Here is an 18966-nt window from a genome sequence, read left to right as displayed (position 1 = left end):
CGGTGTTAAGTCGGAAGGGACCAAGTAGCAAAATTGAAAATGTCGAGTTAATGATTGCATAAAGTTAAGCATTTTGTAAGCTATATACCACATTAATCAGATTTTTATTTTTATTTTTATTTATTTAATCGTTATCAACAGGCGGAATTTCGCCCCAATGATATTTGATGGGGCTTACCCGTTCTTGATCGATAGGGTTTTCCACCGTCAGTATGCGACGGCCCAAAAGAATTCTTGTTGTGGTGAATCACACCGTCGAGAATGGATTTGATGGCTGCGTATTGGATGGTTTTCCATAAACTTGAGAGATGTCGTCACAAAACGAAGAATTTCCAAATTTTCGATTTTCTTCTGGCTTCTTCACGGGAAAAGAAAAGACGTCTGACTTCTGTCGGTTTCCAAGCGAATATATATTTCTCATAGCCTCCTTGCAGTTACAATATTTAAAAAAATGGAAAAAATTATGACATACTTCAACATTCCGGCCACCTTGAACTGGTTTAGCTAGTTCAATTCTATTACTTAACAATGTTGTCGTTGTTTTTAAACTAAATATCTAAAGATTCGAGACTAGTCTCAGTTGTTGTGAAGACGCAACAGAAGCACGTGATTTGCCGGCAACGATCGGTTTGTTATGGTTCGCCGGGCATTGAACTCGATGTAGATTGTTATAAGTAGCCCAGGGTATCGTCATCTGCTTGGTTCCCACGAAGGCATCGAGCAAATTTTGGCGTGCTCTACCAGGTCTCATTTTTCAGGATCCGGATGATGATTTTCTGCTGTTGGTAATAGCGCAATCTTCGCCACAGGTCTGACGATTGCTTCGGATGATGCAGTCTTCAGGGTGACGACACGTACCACTCCGTCTTTGCCCGGATGAACCTTAGTGATCCTTCCGAGCGGCCATTGTATTGGTGGTAGATTGTCGTCTTTGATTACCACGATGGCACCTGGTTTGATGGTTACTGGTGGCTTGGACCTTGTAACGCGTGACTGGCGTTGCTGGAGGTATTCTGGTGCCCATCTGGACCAGATTCGTTGGAATCGCTTCTGAGCGAGCTCAAAGTGCGTCAGACGATTATCCGGAATGTCGCACAAGTTGTTTTCCGGAACGGCTTGGAAACTGGCTCCAATCAGGAAATGTCCTGGAGTTAAGACTTCCAGGTCTGAAGGATCGGTTGGAATTGGAACCAGGGGCCTCGAATTCAGGCACATTTCAATTTGGGCCAATAAAGTGCACATGTCCTCGTAGCCAACGTTTACATTGCCGATTTCACGTAACAGGTGATGCTTAGCTGATTTAACGGCTGCTTCCCACAGCCCTCCAAAGTGTGGTGCTCGCGGAGGGATGAAACGCCAGATAATCTCGTTCTCTGCACACCAGTCGAGGATCTGCTTTCGTTCGGTTTGGTTGGATTTTAACATGGCGTAGAGTCTGTGCAGTTCGTTTGCTGCGCCCTTGAAGGCGGTGCCGTTGTCGCTGTGGATTTCCTTCATCTTTCCACGGCGGGCGACGAAACGGCGGAGAGCGGCCATAAAAGCCGGTGTTGACATATCAGATACAAGCTCGATATGGACGGCACGTGTAGCGAAGCATACAAATATTGCGATGTACGCTTTAGTAGGAGTCCGGTTACGCACCGGAGATTTGATATATACGGGACCGCAGTAATCAATACCGCATACGGCGAATGGTCTGGTCGGAGTCACTCTTGTTGTAGGCAGGTCGGCGATACTCTGCTGCACCAGGGTGGGTTTGTTGCGGAAGCACGTGTGACATTGGTGGTACGTGCGGCGAACTAAGTTACGGCCACCGATGATCCAGAATTTCTGGCGAATCGAAGAAAGCATCAACTGGGGACCGGCATGGAGCAGCATATGGTGGTAGTACTTGGCTAGCAGGACGGATAACCGGTGCTTCGACGAGAGAACAATTGGGAACTTTACATCTTCGGACACGGGGGCGTTGCCGAGTCTTCCACCAACTCGGATGACACCTTCCTTGCTGACTTTCGGTTGCAAACACTTCAATGCTGACGATGTAGGAATACGTTCCCCGGATATAAGATTGGACATTTCTTCTGGAAATGATTCGCGCTGGGCTAGCCGAGAGAGGGCGATGTCTGCATCACGGAGGTCGTCAGTTGTTAAGGTCTCAAAAGGTTCGATGGTGGTCTTCTTGACGGCGGCTTTCAGGGCACGGAAATATCGCATCCAGTATGCAATAGATCGACGAAGTTTGCTGAAGCAGGAGTATCGGCTGAATAATTTATCGGAAAAGTTGGACTTGAGTGTGGCTATCATGGTTACGTTGGTTTTGGCATCCGACATCCAATGTGGGTCAAGGGATGGCATTTCGTTAACAGGCCAATCGGATGGTGGCAGGGATAACCAGTTCGGACCGTTCCACCAAATGGGAAGTTGTTTGAGATCGATTGGATTGACGCCACGAGAGAGGGGATCAGCTGGATTGGATGTTCCGGAAACATGGTTCCAGTGGCAGGATTCTGTAGGTTCTTGAATCATAGCTACCCGATTAGCTACGAAAGTTTTCCATCGGGACGGCGAAGACTCCAACCAATGTAATACAGTTGACGAATCTGTCCAACAGAAGAATTCAGCAGGTTTCGGAATGGAATGGGCCACCTTTTTATAGAGATTGGATGCGAGTACAGCCCCACATAACTCCAGACGTGCGATGGTTTGTTGTTTGGCCAGCGGTGCAACTTTGGAATTGGAAGTCAGCAATTGAACACGAACAACCCCAGCGGATTCTGAGCGGACATAACAACATGCTCCGTAAGCCTTCTGTGAGGCATCGGAAAAGAAATGGAGTTGGAATGAGGTTGCGTTTGCTACGGTTACACAGCGTGGAATTCGAAGAGATGCGATAGTATCTAACGTTTCGTGGAACTCCTTCCACTTGGATTGCAAACGTGGAGGAAGAGGACGATCCCACTCATATGAATCTCCAGCTTCGGTTTTCAATGCCCATAGACGCTGCATGAAGAGTTTGGCGATGACTATGATTGGTCCCACCAGGCCAAGTGGGTCAAAAATCTGCGCCACGTACGACATAATCTTCCGCTTAGTTAAAACAGATGCTGGCAGTGGAAGTTGAACCTTGAAACTCATCATGTCGATTCTCGGTTCCCAGATGAGTCCGAGTGTGGAAACGGATTGATCGTCCTGGAGATCATGGTACGGTGCAAAGGCTAGGTCTTCTTCGGGAATATCCACTAGGACTTCTGGTGAGTTTGAAGTCCACTTCTTCAACGGGAAACCTGCTGCTGAAAGCATGGCAATCATTTCTTGGCGTATTTGGATAGCGGATTCAACGGTGTCGGCACCAGACAGGAAATCATCCACGTAGAAATCCTTCTGGGCTACCGCGGCTGCGGCTGGATAGATATCACTTGCGTCCTGCGCGATTTTCTGAAGGGTGCGTGTAGCTAAGAATGGTGATGACGCGAAACCGTACGTTACAGTGTTCAGTTCGTACGTAGCAATTGGCTGGTTTGGACTAGGACGCCAGAGGATGAGCTGATATCGACGAAACGGCTGACGCAATAGGATCTGTCGATACATTTTTTCGACGTCGGCGACGAATGCAATTTGGTGGATGCGGAATCGGATGTGGATCGATAGCAGATCATCTTGAACGACGGGTCCAACTAGTTGCAGGTCATTCACAGAGAATCCAGAAGACGTCTTGCAGGATGCATCGAACACAACTCGAACCTTTGTAGTGGTGCTGGATTCCTTGAACACCGGGTGGTGTGGGAGAAAACAGTGTGGCTTGGTTTCGTCTACTGGATCCACGAGCTTCTTCATGTGGTTTAGGCGTTCGTATTCCTCCATGAAGCGGCAGTAGGCAGCTTTGGTGGTTGGATCTCGCTCAAGTCGTTTTTCAAGGTTCAAGAAGCGACGCTCGGCGATTGAACGTGATTCGCCGAGAGTGACGAGCGGATCGCGGGTGAGTGGCAAGGACACAACGTAACGTGAGTGGCAAGGACACAACGTAGAGACTTTAAACTTTTGCAGTTCATTCGTCTCTAGCCTTGAGAAAAACCCTTTGAAAACTCTACTCTATTCTACTCCAGCGCTACCACCTCCGCCCTCTTGCCTTGAGAAAGGCACTCGATCCCTCGCCGTCCAGCTCGTCCAGCAACGATGTTGTCCAGTCGGTGTCCACACAAAGAATGATCGTTACGGCAGCGGAGCGGGGATTTTTAAGCTGACTGGCTGGCTCGAGAATTACGCATGTGTGAGACTGCGACCAATGTTTCGTTCATTTTTTTCTTTTTCCTTTCCAATCCTGCTTCATTCTATTTCGCTGCTGCTCTGGTTGCCCGTTTTGGTCGGTACGATTTGAGGAGCACAAAATGGACCAATCAAAAATGGGCACATAGTGTATTTGGACAATGCTTGATATTTCACAATTATTCAATTATTTATCTCAAGAAAAATGAAATGTTATTCGTTATGATAGATGCGTAGATATATTTCTTATCAATTGATGCAAAAACCTTTGCGATCTATTGAGAAATGCTCGAGTTATAAGCGTTCCAAATCTTGCTTTTTTTCCTACTTGTTCAGTGCCTAGATTTCCATTCCACCCCCTATATCTTCCGGTTAGACGTAGTCCTACGTCAAAAAACTTTGGTGTAGTCGGGACTTCTATATTGAGCTCGTGAGCAGATTTCCAAGCGATTTGATTTCAGCGTTCCGGTTATCAAAACTTCGGCCATGATGCACCCTCAAACTTTCGTGAGGCTATCAAACCTTAATGATTTGATGCAATAATTTCCTCAATACGTTGAGGCAAGTGATAGACAAGGTTTGGATAATGAATACAAGCTACTCAAGACGAATCTCACGGGGCAAAAATTTAGTGACTCGGATATTACTTGGTCCCAGCTGCTGGATGTTAAAAGGCGTGATCGGAAATTTTTGTATCCATTGTTAAGGTCGTTTGACACTTTTTGATGATTCCACACTTATCACTTTTTGATGATTCCACATTTATCAGCGTGTGTTGAGCGAATATTTTCGCTTCGCAATGCCAACAAAACAAAGTCCAGAAATCGGTGTGGACTCTATTTTGAAAGCGAAGAACTATGTATTGGCTCAAGGAGGAACGTCAAGGATGAAATAGACGGAAAATTTGAAAGCAAAGTTCAACAAAACCATGTATAAACATCATACAATTTAGACAGTTTTTATGATTTATTTTGATGTATTGATACAACTATGACAACCCATAAATAAGAAAAATAAACTTAAAATTAATTTATATAATTTAAAATTAATAATAAAATTAAAATAGGAGTACCGGTAAGTTTCTTCGGTTGAATGATTACAAATTTTATATTCAAAGTATTGCCCATTGCTAGTCATAACTTCTTCCCATCTTTCTGGCAATTCACGGATTCCTTTGCGGAAATAACCGGCCGGTTTGTCGGCTAACCACGAATCAATCCAATTTTTGACTTCATTAAAATTGGAGAAGTGCTGGTCAACCAGGCCATGTTGCATCGTTTGAAAAAGGTAGTAATCGGACGGAGCAATGGTTTCACGACATGCGGCCGCGCATTGTCGTGCTGCCAAATAACTTTATCGTGTTTTTGCTCGTATTGTGGCTGTTTTTCCTTCAGTGCACGGCTCAAACGCATCAATTGTCGTCGGTAGAGGTCCCCCGTAATGTTTTAATTCGGTTTTAGCAGCTCATAGTACATCATACCCAGCTGGTCCCACCAAATAGACAACATAACCTTCTGGCCGTGAATATTCCGCGCGGCCGTCAATGTTGATGCATGGCCGGGGTATCCATACGTTGCCCGAAGCTTAGGATTGTCGTAATGAACCAACTTTTTATCGCCAGTAACGATTCGATGCAAAAAACCCTTTCTTTTATGCCGTTGGGGCAGTTATTCGCACATGAAAAAACGGCGTTTGACGTCTCGTGGTTTCAATTCATACGGCACCCAATGTCCCATCTTTCGGATCCTTCCCATTGCTTTTAAACGATCGGATATGGTTTGCTGAGCTACTCCAAGTGTATCTGCAAGTTCTTGTTGAGTTTGTGACGGATCTTGATCGAGTACAGTCTCCAATTCTTCATCTTCAAACTTCCGGAAACGGTCCGGAACGTTCTTCGTCTTCCAAGTCAAAATTACCACTTTTGAACCGTGCAAACCACGTCTGACACGTTCGTTCTTCCTTTTAATGTTTTCCGTTAGTTTTTTGATATAGATTTTTTTTGTTAAAAATACAGATATACAGATTTTTTCATTATTGCCGTTATTGTAAGATATGTGACTTGTCATAAACGCACCTGACAAATTGAACGAGAACATCATACCACTTGAATTGTTGGTTCAATAACACAAGGCACATTCATAATAAATTTGATGTTTTTTTTAGATACCAAATATAATAATTTTTAATTATGATAATTTCGCGAGGGTTGCATATTAAGCACGTTATAGGTAATTCATGAAAAATAACACCTCCCACTCTTGTCATGCTTGATCTAAAATACAACGACCTTGATATGTAGCACAATTTTCACAATAACATCCTAAGGATCGATGCTGACATAATGAAATGCTTCAATTTTGTATGCATAGTGTTTAATTGTACTTTATGCTTCTGGTGGACGTCTTACCCCGTCTTCCCCTACCGGCAAATGGAGAGTAATTAATAATACGCATCGATTAACATTGTGAACTAACAACACCCGAATGTACACAAAAAGATTGTTCGTTGCGTCTGGGAGGAAAGCGAGTGGTTAGTGCAATCGAAAAAACATACCTATTTTAACCATCCAACTCTATTTTCTGCTCGTGTTTCAAATAAAATAAATCTGTATGAATTTCCTATCTAATGGTATATAACACAGCATATGTCGCAATAACGATTTTGAGTAATATGCGGTTGAAAACCCTTAATGAATCGTTACATTTTTCGTAAAGTGACCGCCTTATATAGAAATCAAAGATATAGTCCTATGTCAAAAATTCAAAACATGTTGAGCACTTCCTTTGACTCTTTGCGGTTGTTTGTCTGTTCTCAGCCACCACAACAAGGGATCATAATAAATTCTTTATTCAACCATGTAACACGAATTTTGATGTTCACGAATTAATACGGAGCTTCCATGAGTAACAAATTACATTAATGAACAAATTATTATTAGTGTGAAAAGATAAGAGGATCTCTTTCAAGGGAAATTAGCTCCGACCAAAACAACACCCATCACAACATTTAATACAACTGCAAGGGGTTAAACTGATTTTTAAAACCATTAAAATATCAGATGTGAGAGTTTAAATTTTTCTATTTTTGCTATGAAAAAACCATAATTTTCAGGAGAGCCTCAAAATATTTTTATTTGATGTAATCCCGGTTTGATTCTAAACGTTTCTTCCATTTTTTCAGGCAAATTCCCCACATTATGATGTCGGGGGTTCGGGATCGATTCCCGGTCTGGTCAGGGGAATTTTTTCAAAGGGACTTCTCCCGACCTGCACTGTGGCCACACATATTCTAGAGTTAGCTACTCAAAATACATTCAGGGCGTGTTATTTGACACTAAAAATATTAACTTGGTATTACTAATATAAGTGACGCCGAATAATACCTACGATGAGACGGTAAAAGTTCTACTGGGAATGCTAGTGCCATCCAAGAAGAAGATATTGAACTGCTGCTCTTCAAGTGCATGTTCCATTGGAGCAAAAAGATGACATTGTGATAAAGATTGTACTCGAAAAACAGGAAGTGGGTTATATCTATGGTATGACCGCAAGGGTGACGTAGGACTATCGTTGATTTAGAGATCATTTGTTTGAAGTTGAATCTAAATCCATTCTGAATGAATGAATAAATGAATATTTGGGGGACTTCGAAAACGAGAGCGTTACGTTGGAGGCACAGGGTTTTATGCATCCAATATAGGATACGAAAAACCTTGTTCTGAAGAATAATCGTCAGAAGCTTTCCTGCTAATTGTACTTGATTAACAAATCACAAACCCAAATGTATTATATGGATATTTTATGGATAGAAAACATTCAAATAAACTCTTTCACATGAATGTATTTTTAAATTCCCAGAGGAACTGGCAGATTATTTTCCGGATCTTTCTCGATGCTGAATTGCATCCAAACGGAAAGAATTCCGTGCGTGTATGTGTGTGTGTAGCGGCTGCTTCAATGGTCACCTTCTCTTCTCCTGAAGGACGGCTTCTCTGTGCTTCCTCACAGTTTCAAACAAACTGCTTGCGTTTCAGGGCAGATCTCGATCCTTCGCCGTCCAGCACCCTCAGCAACGATGTTGTTTTGTCGATGTCCTCACGAAAAATGAATGCATCTCACCACCAGAATATCGCTTAAGTATGCTTTTTGTGTGTGATTGAATCGAGAGAAGGCGTGGTTTACGATGGCAATTTGGAAGGCAAATTAGAGGGGAATGAACTCTCTGAGCTCGGAACTTTCAGCGACTGAGCAATAATCGATTGCGGGCGCATACAATATTGGATACGGAAATATCCTATTGATGAGAAAGAATAATCTTCAGAGGCTATCCTGTTAATTGCGATTGATTGAAAAATCACAAAACCAAATGTATTTGGTCACAGTGTTACATGGATAGAAAACATTAAAGTAAACTCTTTCACATGAATGTATTTTTAAATTCCCAGAGGAACTGGCAGATTATTTTCAGTAACGATTAGATATTTCCACATTTTCCTCGATACTGGAAGCCCACCAGTGGTTTATGCTAACTCGATAATCATCTGTTAATAGCACTTGATTGAAACATATTTGGTCACAGTGTTACATGGATAGAAAACATTCAAATAAACTCTTTCACATGAATGTATTTTTAAATTCCCAGAGGAACTGGCAGATTATTTTCCAGCAATGATTAGATCTTTCCGGAACTTTCTCGATGCTGAATGGCATCCAAACGTAAAGAATTCCGCGCGCGCGTGTGTGTGTGTGTAGCAATGTGTTCCCGGGGAACCGTTTGTGGCATCACTCTCCTCCTGATGGATTCCCTCCTGGCCTAGGGTGCACAAACAGGCTCTTGGTGACACCGTTCATCCGCGCTTTCATGATAAACGAAGAGCTTCACCACAACAGCGACAACATGCTCCAATCGCTGTTCAATTAGAACTGAGTGGATTTCCGAGCGGCGCTCGCTTATATACCGATTGGTGATTTCAATAACCTGTTTTGAAAGCAATTTTAAGACTATTGAAACAAGTTTTTGGATCAAAAAGTAACAAGTATAGAACGCGTAGACATTTTATCTTTCGAATGAAGTGTTTATCATACCATTTCGTTCAGTTGTTTAGGAGCTATTAACGCTCAAAATCTCGGTCTTCGGCGTAACGCTTTCGTTTTCGAAACTTTGGTTTTACACCCCGGTATAGAAATGAAAGACGTAGTCCTACGTCAAAAATGCAACATTTTCTTTTGTGCTTAGCTTTTTACTGCATGGGTAAAAGTTGATGAAAACTAGTTTAAAGTGCAATATTTACATGTGCAAAATTTCGTAACAATCTGTCAAGTGGTTATTGAAATGGTTTCCATCAAGAAGTGTTTCGACAAAAAACTATGGATGGGTTATACCTATGATATAACCGCAAGGTTGACGTAGGACTACCGTGGGCTTAGTAATCATTTGTGTTTTTTCAATTAGCAATAATCGCACTTCGAATGCTCCTCATTGGGTACGATATCGCCGCTGCGCAAAGCTGTTGATTAAATTATTGACTAGTGAATGAATGAAACAATGAAACAATTCGTAAGAATTCAATTGTAAACATATCCCAATTTAGGTCAATTATGGTAGTGGTTATTGCAGCAAATAGTTATCAACATTTTGCCTAATCATCAAACGGTATGCTTAGAAGTTCAGTGAGCTGGCTACATGAAGGGGAATGCAGTTTTGAATAACCGAGCCAAAGCGTTGCATTTGTACCCGCTTTTGTAGACCGTGTTAGCAAAACGCATTCCGGAGTGTAAAAATGCACGGGGGTATAAAAAGTACTGCAGAGATCTGTAATTCCGATTTTCCCAATTTATTGGTTTCGGAATCTGTGTTGGGAAAACACATTCCCGCTTGCAAAAACCCAAGCGAGTACAAAAGTACTCGCAGCTTGCATCTAATTTGCAATGCCAATTTCCCCCGGCTCCATGGTTTTAAAGTCTGTGTTAGGGAAAAATTCCGATTTGCAAAAACGCAAACGAGTACAAAAGTACCCGCTTGTATCTATTTTAAAATGCCGATTTCCCTTGGCTCCATGGTTTTTAAGTCTGTGTTAGAGAAACATTCAAATTTGCAAAAGCGCAAACGAGTACAAAAGTACCAGCAGCTTGCATCTATTTTGCAATGCCGATTTCCCCAGGCTCCATGGTTTTGAAGTCTGTATTAGGGAAACATTTCGATTTGCAAAAGCGCAAACGAGTACGAAAGTATCCGCTGCTTGCATCTACTTTGCAATGCCAGTTTCCCCTGGCATCTACTTTGCAATGCCAGTTTCCCCTGGCTCCATGGTTTAGAGTCTGTGTTAGGGAAACATCCATTCATTCCTGCGATGATACCTCAATCGCTGTTCAATTATAACTGAGTGGATTACCGAGCGCCGCTCGCTTATATACCGATTGGTGACTTCAATAGCCTGTTTTGAACGCAATTTTAAGGCTATTGAAACAAGTTTTAGGATCGAAAAGTAATAAGTATATAACGCGTAGACATTTTATCTTTCGAATGAAGCGTTTATCATACCATTTCGTTCAGTTGTTTAGGATCTATTAACGCTCAAAATCTCGGTCTCCGGCGTAACGCTTTCATTTTCGAAACTTTAATTTTACATATTCATTTCCCGGTATAGAAATGAAAGACGTAGTCCTACGTCAAAAAATATGGGCGCGGTCATAGAAGTAAAGGCCAGTCACACAGGCGGATCGAGAAGCAGTTGGGAATCGACCATTTAAGCGTGTTCCGTGTGGTAAAATTGTTCAAGGAGACCCAGAAGACCCAGGGGTGAGCTGGCAGCGGAAGAAAAGTGAAGACACCCAACTCCGTCAAGGCAAGGAAGGTGAGAGCTTACTTTAAGTGCAATCCGAACCTTTCGATGCGGGACGTGGCCAAGAAGGTCAATTTTTCCATCTGGTTTGTCCAGCAGACAATGAAGCGGATTTCATGTTTTCTAGTTGAAAGACGTGCCTAACCGAACCGATAAACAGCCAAGAAGAAATTCGCCAAGAAGTACTTGGTGTGGCGGGCGATCTGTGGGTGCATTATCAACAGCGAACGATCGGCATTATCAACGGCCAAATATATAAATAAGAAGCGCCTGCTCCTCTTCCTCCAGTCCCTCGAAGGTGACACTCTGTTTTGACCGGATCTGGCACCGTGCCATCACGCGGACTCGGCGATGGAGAGGTACGATGCCAAGTATTTATGTTGTTTTTGCACCGAAGGAGTAGGGATACCTGATTTTGAGATTTTCTTGGGGCGTCCTGATTTATTTTCAATATTCTAGCATTTGTTCTCTTTTTTATAAGAAATTTAATTGCTGTATATGTGAGGACCAGCAACACCGGGATATCCATACATAATTTTTTCATACCCAGAATATATGGAACACGAGGTGCTTAAGTGGATAACGAAATGACGACTCGGTGACTCGGAACTTCAGGAAGCACCCAAAAATATTCTTTATTCGTACAGAACAGAATTCATCATCACGGAGTGTTTTCACCGCATGGACCATCCGAGAATAAATATGTTCAATAAATAGATTTGAGTGTTTCGGTCTCTTGTAATGCGAATCAGATTCAACGTGTTTTCATTCATTCTTATCTCGAAAGAATGATAATGGTTTGGTTTGGTAATCTTAGATGGTGTCCAGATTTTTAACTCCGACCAGACGGTATCCGTACGAAGGAGGAAAATCTGCCAAACTTCGCCAGAACTTCGCCCAATAGAAAAAAATCTCGGCGACTATAAAGGGTAACTCCGGAAAACAAGAAATGTCTTCAAAAAAGACCAGAATTTCAAGAAAGAGTAGGTGAAAGTGTGTAAGAAAGATGGCGCATGTGTTGCACAGGATTTGATGAGTAGTGTAAAGTACAAAATGTTCAGCCTAGAAGAGGAGATTGAATAAACCGAGTACGATCTGTATACACAGCGGAGGCCATCACGTTTTGCACTTACAGATTTATATTACGTCCTTAAGAGTTTTTGGTTTTTGGCCGGCTTGGTCAGGTGATGAGAGCTATGACTTTTGTGCTTAGGGTTCTCGAAATAAATCCATTTTTCGTCCACACAGACAATCCGATGTAAAACCGACTTCCTTTGGTGCCGTTGAAAAAGCATTTCACAAACGGTGTTGCGATGTTTTATTTGCCTTCCACTCAATTTGTGTGGCACTCATTTTCCAACCTCTGGAGTTTTCCCATGATTTTCATACGATGACTATTTTTTGTTAGGAACACATTCAGTGTTTTTGCCATTTTTGTTGCGCTTGGGTTGGGTTGGGAACGCCTGCAACGACAATACTGAAGGTTCTTTTCAGAATCATCAAAATTTGCATAAAGAGTTGAGTCTTCCAGGCAACTAATTCATTTTCCGAATAGATTACTTCTCGCACAAGTCTCATTATCATTTGAAAAATTCGAACAAATTTAAAAAAAACAGACATTCCTTGTTGTGGTCCTAGCTCTCTTTAGTTATGTACCCGACATTATCCAGTCATTTCATTGTATTTTGAACAAAAGAAGAAACAATCAGTTAAACAGTGAAGTTTTCTTTAAATTTTCAATTTGTAAATTCAACTCTTAGAGATAAACAATGATTGAGAGGATCATTTTTACCGAAAAACCCTTCAGTACGGAGCCTTCCATTTGCGATAATGAAGTGAACGGAACAGCGATAACTTGCATTTTAAACACATGAAAGATCAAATATGACATAAGGAATAAAGCAAATCGTAAAACATCAATGTGCACTATAATAGCTGCAAATTTAGTCGTACATAAATTGAATGTTCTGTCCATGGTTTCAAACAAGGATACGTTTTTCACTTCTGATCCTCGGAGAAAGTTATGTCCGCCTCGGTCGAAACATACCAACCAGCAATCATAAATCCGATGACCAGTAAAATTAACTAAGTTGTTGGACATGAGCCGAAATGGCTTTACAGTACGAACGATGAAACCCCTTTTAAGCAAAAAAAAATCGGCATCAATAAAACCTTTCAGAAAAGTCATCCTGCACTTAGCCGGGTTTCGGCAGATTCCCCGTTTGCTGCAATCTTTTACGACCCCAAGTGCCAATTAGTGCATTAAACTGCACTGTTTCAAAATGCAGTGTTTTACTACCGCGATCCCATTACACACTTTGGTGGCGGTGGCGACGGCGTTCCGAGATAACGATGAAGACCCATTTAGGGCCTTTCAGTCACCGGTGAGTTGTGGCGGCTGGACGGACTGTCAAGAAGTGGAATTTCTGGTATTTTTCGATCCTCATCTCTCTCTCGGTGATGCCCACATCATCGCTTCGAGGGCTACCGAGTTAAAATGCCTGGGCTCTAAAACGGCGGACAGATTAACCATGCGATTCGATCACAAAGTGTAATTTAATTTATTGTTATGGCAGATATTCGCAACGAAGAAGATTTTGAATGTACGCCAATTTGGTAAGCGGAATGCGGGTCTTTGTTGATGATGGCGACAAATGGATGTCAGAGATTATCTTGATTGGATATAAGATACTGATGTTATCAAATCGACGAATAAAACAGGGAGGGGAGACGCTTCACAGAGGAAATATTTACGTGGAAATTAATTAGATGAACGATAATGAATATTGCGATGACAAAGATCGCTAATGTTCACCGGACTTTAATATAAGCCTCCATTCACAAAAAAATGAGTAGTCACACAATCTTGTGTTCTCGTAGGTGGATCTAAGACGGAGGATGTTGCAAATCGTTATAGTCGAAGGTAGACAGAATGCGAATATTTTGCTCAGTCATCGGGCAGACTCCGTCGATAGAAAAGATGCGTGCACGATTAGCAGATTCATTTGAAAAATCACGTCGGGTCGACCCGGAGGACCAATATGCGTCTATGATATGACTGATGATGATGATAGCGCAGGAATAGAACGGTTGTTCACCCACACTGCCGGTTACCAGAAGAACATCTGCTGTTGATTGAAATCATGACACCGAAGATTTCAAATAAAACGCAGTTCAAATAAGCTGTAAACAAACGTTTGTACTGGGGAAATGGGTTTGTTTTTTTTGGGAATGATTTTGCGTTTGAAACTGCAAACGTTTGACCCAGTCTATGGAGAAACAATTTAATTATAAGTTGCCTCCCTCACGTGTACACCAGAACTGAACAAGGAAAACGTACTGTTTTTGTACAAATGTTATTGGTTCTTCAAATGGACCCATTTTGACGCTCCCTCCGATCAAAATAGGCCAATCGACACCGCGTCTTATTATCCTATCAATGTTTGCATTTGGTCTGTAGCTGAATGTTTGTGTATTTTTGCTAACTGTACCAGAAAATACATTAAGGATAAAGCACTTGCAGAAAGACATTCACTCAACACCAAAATTTAATACTGAGTTGACAATGATTTTCGTCCACCTCTTTATCCTTAAAAGGGCTCATGTGAGCATCATCCATCAGAGTTGTTCAGATAACGTGGCAAAAGGATTAATTATACATATTAGGTTGGGGAAAAAGTTATCCATTAATTATGGGTGAAATTCAAAACTATTTTTAATATGCTTCGGATTGTCCGATTTGGGTGGATTTGTTGGAAAATTTATTACTATTCTAAATGTAGCTTCATAATGTCTGACTCTTATTTATTGCCATTCTAAAGGTAGCTTCATAAGGTCTTATTCAGTGTTTCCACACGTACAGATTTATCTGAAAAGGTACAGATTTTATCGTTATTTCTGGTACAGATTCTGTACGGTACAGATTACAGATTTTCGTCAAAAAGTACAGATTGGTACATATTTTTTCCGCGTGTGAAATTTCTTTCGAAAATTTTACTGAATGATAGTACGGAATCTAAATTTAGAAAGACTATGTAAAAGCTTCATCAAACACACGAGAGATGCGAGGCTAGCAAATAATAATGTACATTGAATTCGACTCGGATTGCGTCACCTCGGCGGCTTGGGGCCGTCTCCTCGTTAGATGGTGACCTCGCCCCCCTTATACAGGGTTTTCCATTTCGGGCTTCCGAATGTATACTGTCAACCAAAGCGTCATATCGTTAGTTGAATGTCTGCCATTTTACAATATGGATCGCTTTAGCATCGCACAACGTGTTAATTTTGTTAAATTATACTATAAAAATGATGAAAAACCGGCAAATGTTTTTCGAGCATTACGGACGGATTTTGGTCATCATGCACGGCCTACAGAGCACACAATCGCTAATGTAGTGCGTAAATTCGAACAAACTGGATCCGTAGGGGATATTGTGAAACCTGTGCATCATCGTAATGTGCGTTCGGCCGAAAATATTGCTGCTGTTGCTGCCAGTATGGAGGATGACCCGAATGTTTCGATTCCACTGCGTGCTCAGCAATTGGGCTTGTCAAACACATCATTGTGGCGAATTTTGCATTTGGACTTGCGCCTACATCCATATAAAGTCCAACTGGTACAAAAATTAGAGCGTGGTGACCATAGAATGCGTCGGGCATACGTCGATTGGGTGAACGAACCACAGCAGCAAAATGCTGAATGGTGGCTATGTGAACACCCAAAATTTCCGTATATGGGGCTCAGAAAATCCACCCGTGATTGTTGAGAAACCATTGCATCCACCAAAAGTCACTGTTTGGTGCGCATTATGGTCTGGTGGAGTCATCGGGCCGTATTTCTTTGAAAATGAGGACGGCGAGACGGTAACTGTGAATGGTGAGCGCTATGGCCGCATGTTAACCGTTTTTTTTTGCCACAAAATGAAGATATGGATACGGATGACATGTGGTTTCAGCAGGACGGCGCCACGTGCCACACAACACGACCGAACATGGCCATATTGCGAACGAAATTTGAGGGACGCATAATTTCGCGTTTTGGTGATGCCAATTGGCCGTCCAGATCGTGCGATTTGAACCCGCTAGACTTTTTGACGTAGGACTACGTCTCTCATTTCTATACCGGGGTGTAAAATCAAAGTTTCGAAAACGAAAGCGTTACGCCGGAGACCGAGATTTTGAGCGTTAATAGCTCCTAAACAACTGAACGAAATGGTATGATAAACACTTCATTCGAAAGATAAAATGTCTACGCGTTCTATACTTGTTACTTTTTGATCCAAAAACTTGTTTCAATAGCCTTAAAATTGCTTTCAAAACAGGCTATTGAAATCACGAATCGGTATATAAGCGAGCGCCGCTCGGAAATCCACTCAGTTCTAATTGAACAGCGATTGGAGCATGTTGTCGCTGTTGTGGTGAAGCTCTTCGTTTATCATGAAAGCGCGGATGAACGGTGTCACCAAGAGCCTGTTTGTGCACCTTAGGCCATAAGGGAATCCATCAGGAGGAGAGTGATGCCACAAACAGTTCCCCGGGAAGATCTCGAAGCAGCCGCTACACACACATATACACGCGCGAAATTCTTTCCGTTTGGATGCCATTCAGCATCGAGAAAGATCCGGAAAATAATCTGCCAGTTCCTCTGGGAATTTAAAAATACATTCATGTGAAAGAGCTTATTTTAATGTTTTCTATCCATGTAACACTGTGACCAAATATGTTTCAATCAAGTGCTATTAACAGGTGGTTATCGAGTTAGCATTAACCATTGGTGGGCTTCAGGATCGAGGGAAATGTGGAAATGCCAGTTCCTCTGGGAATTTAAAAATACATTCATGTGAAAGAGTTTACTTTAATGTTTTCTATCCATGTAACACTGTGACCAAATACATTTGGTTTTATGATTTTTCAATCAATCGCATAATCTCTAAATAGCCATAATCTTCAGAATCGCAATAATCTTCAGAAGCTATCTTGTTAAGCTTCTGAAGATTATTCTTCCCCATCAGTAGGATATTTCCGTATCAAATATTGTATGCGCACGCAATCGATTCTTGCTCAGTCGCCGAATGTTCCGAGCTCAGAGAGTTCATTCCCCTTTAGTTTGCCTTCCAAATTGCTATCGTAAACCACGCCTTCTCTCGATTCAATCACGCACAAAAAGCATACTTAAGCGATATTCTGGTGGTGAGACGCATTCATTTTTCGTGAGGACATCGACAAGACAACATCGATGCTGATGGTGCTGGACGGCGAAGGATCGAGATCTGCCCGCAAACAAACGCAAGCAGTTTGTTTGAAACTGTGAGAGAGTACAGAGAAGCCGATCCTTCAGCAGAAGAGAAGGTGACCATCGAAGCAGCCGCTACACACACATACACGCACGGAATTCTTTCCGTTTGGATGCCATTCAGCATCGAGAAAGATCCGGAAAATAATCTGCCAGTTCCTCTGAGAATTTAAAAATACATTCATGTGAAAGAGTTTACTTTAATGTTTTCTATCCATGTAACACTGTGTCCAAATATGTTTCAATCAAGTGCTATTGACAGGTGGTTATCGAGTTAGCATTTAGCCCACCAGTGGCTTCCAGTATCGAGGAAATGTGGAAATATCTTATCGTTACTGAAAATAATCTGCCAGTTCCTCTGGGATTTTAAAAATACATTCATGTGGAAGAGTTTATTTTAATGTTTTCTATCCATGTAACACTGTGACCAAATATTTTTCAATCAAGTGCTATTAACAGGTGGTTATCGAATTAGCATTAACCACTGGTGGGCTTCCATTATCGAGGAAAATGTGGAAATATCTAATCGATACTGAAAATAATCTGCCAGTTCCTCTGGGAATTTAAAAATACATTCATGTGAAAGAGTTTATTTTAATGTTTTCTATCCATAAAATATCCATGTAATACATTTGGTTTTGTGATTTGTCAATCAAGTGCAGTTAGCAAGAAAGCTTCTGAAGATTATTCTTCAGAATAAGGTTTTTCGTATCCTATATTGGATGCATAAAACCTTGTGCCTCCAACGTAACGCTCTCGTTTTCGAAGTCCCCAAATATTCATTTATTCATTCATTCAGAATGGATTTAGATTCAACTTCAAACAAATGATCTCTAAATCAACGATAGTCCTACGTCACCCTTGCGGTTATACCATAGATATAACCCACTTCCTGTTTTTTGTGGGATTATGCGAAAGACCGTGTCTATGCCAACTCTCCGCAAACTCTTGAACATTTGAAAGACAACATTCGTGAAGTTATGACCGAGAAACCGTCCCATATGTGCCGAAAAGTCATCGAAAATTACCTGTTCCGGATCAAGGTGTGCGAGGAAGCCCTAGGTGGACATTTGAATGATGTTGTATTTCACACATAATGGCATAAACCAAACTCTAATTTGAAATAAAAGTTTCATCGAAATTCGAATTCTAAGTGTATTTTATTTCAATTTACTTTCGGAATTTAAAGTTGGAAAACCCTGTATTAACCTCAGAATAAATTATTTCATTCCGGAAAAATAAGTTCATAATAAAAATTGCCGGTGGCGGCAATACGTAAGTACTAGTATTTGTAGTTAGTAAAAAATATTTTTTTAGTAAACAAATGAATATTTTTTTTCATGTTTTATGATTTTTCTCTACAAAGAATAATTCCAATGGTACAGATTTTTTGAAGAAAAAGTACAGATGAGAAAGATTTTTTCTGTTCTGGAACAGATTAAAATGTGGCAATACTGGTTCTATTACGTATTGGTGAAAAACTATAGCAATAGATTTTTTCAATCTTCTCTTGATCGCAATTTCTTATCACTCTGGAAATAAAGGGTGTGTCACATCAAATTGCATCACG

The 18966-nt window shown here is 41.3% G+C and overlaps 1 protein-coding gene and 1 non-coding gene across 4 annotated transcripts in view; one reads left to right on the top strand and one right to left on the bottom strand.

The window, feature by feature from the left end:
* The window catches only part of LOC129762280 (monocarboxylate transporter 12-like), a 660562-nt gene that overhangs the window by 261177 nt on the left and 380419 nt on the right, over positions 1–18966 (top strand). The window lies entirely within an intron of this gene.
* Positions 9626–9771, bottom strand: LOC129763831 (U4 spliceosomal RNA). The gene has a single exon (XR_008741040.1). It is a non-coding gene; the product is annotated as a U4 spliceosomal RNA (small nuclear RNA).

This window comes from Toxorhynchites rutilus, chromosome 1, assembly GCF_029784135.1.
Source record: "Toxorhynchites rutilus septentrionalis strain SRP chromosome 1, ASM2978413v1, whole genome shotgun sequence".
In the NCBI taxonomy this organism is placed as follows: domain Eukaryota; kingdom Metazoa; phylum Arthropoda; class Insecta; order Diptera; family Culicidae; genus Toxorhynchites; species Toxorhynchites rutilus.
Note: the sequence above shows the minus strand (reverse complement) of the source record. Positions and strands in the feature narration are given on the sequence as shown.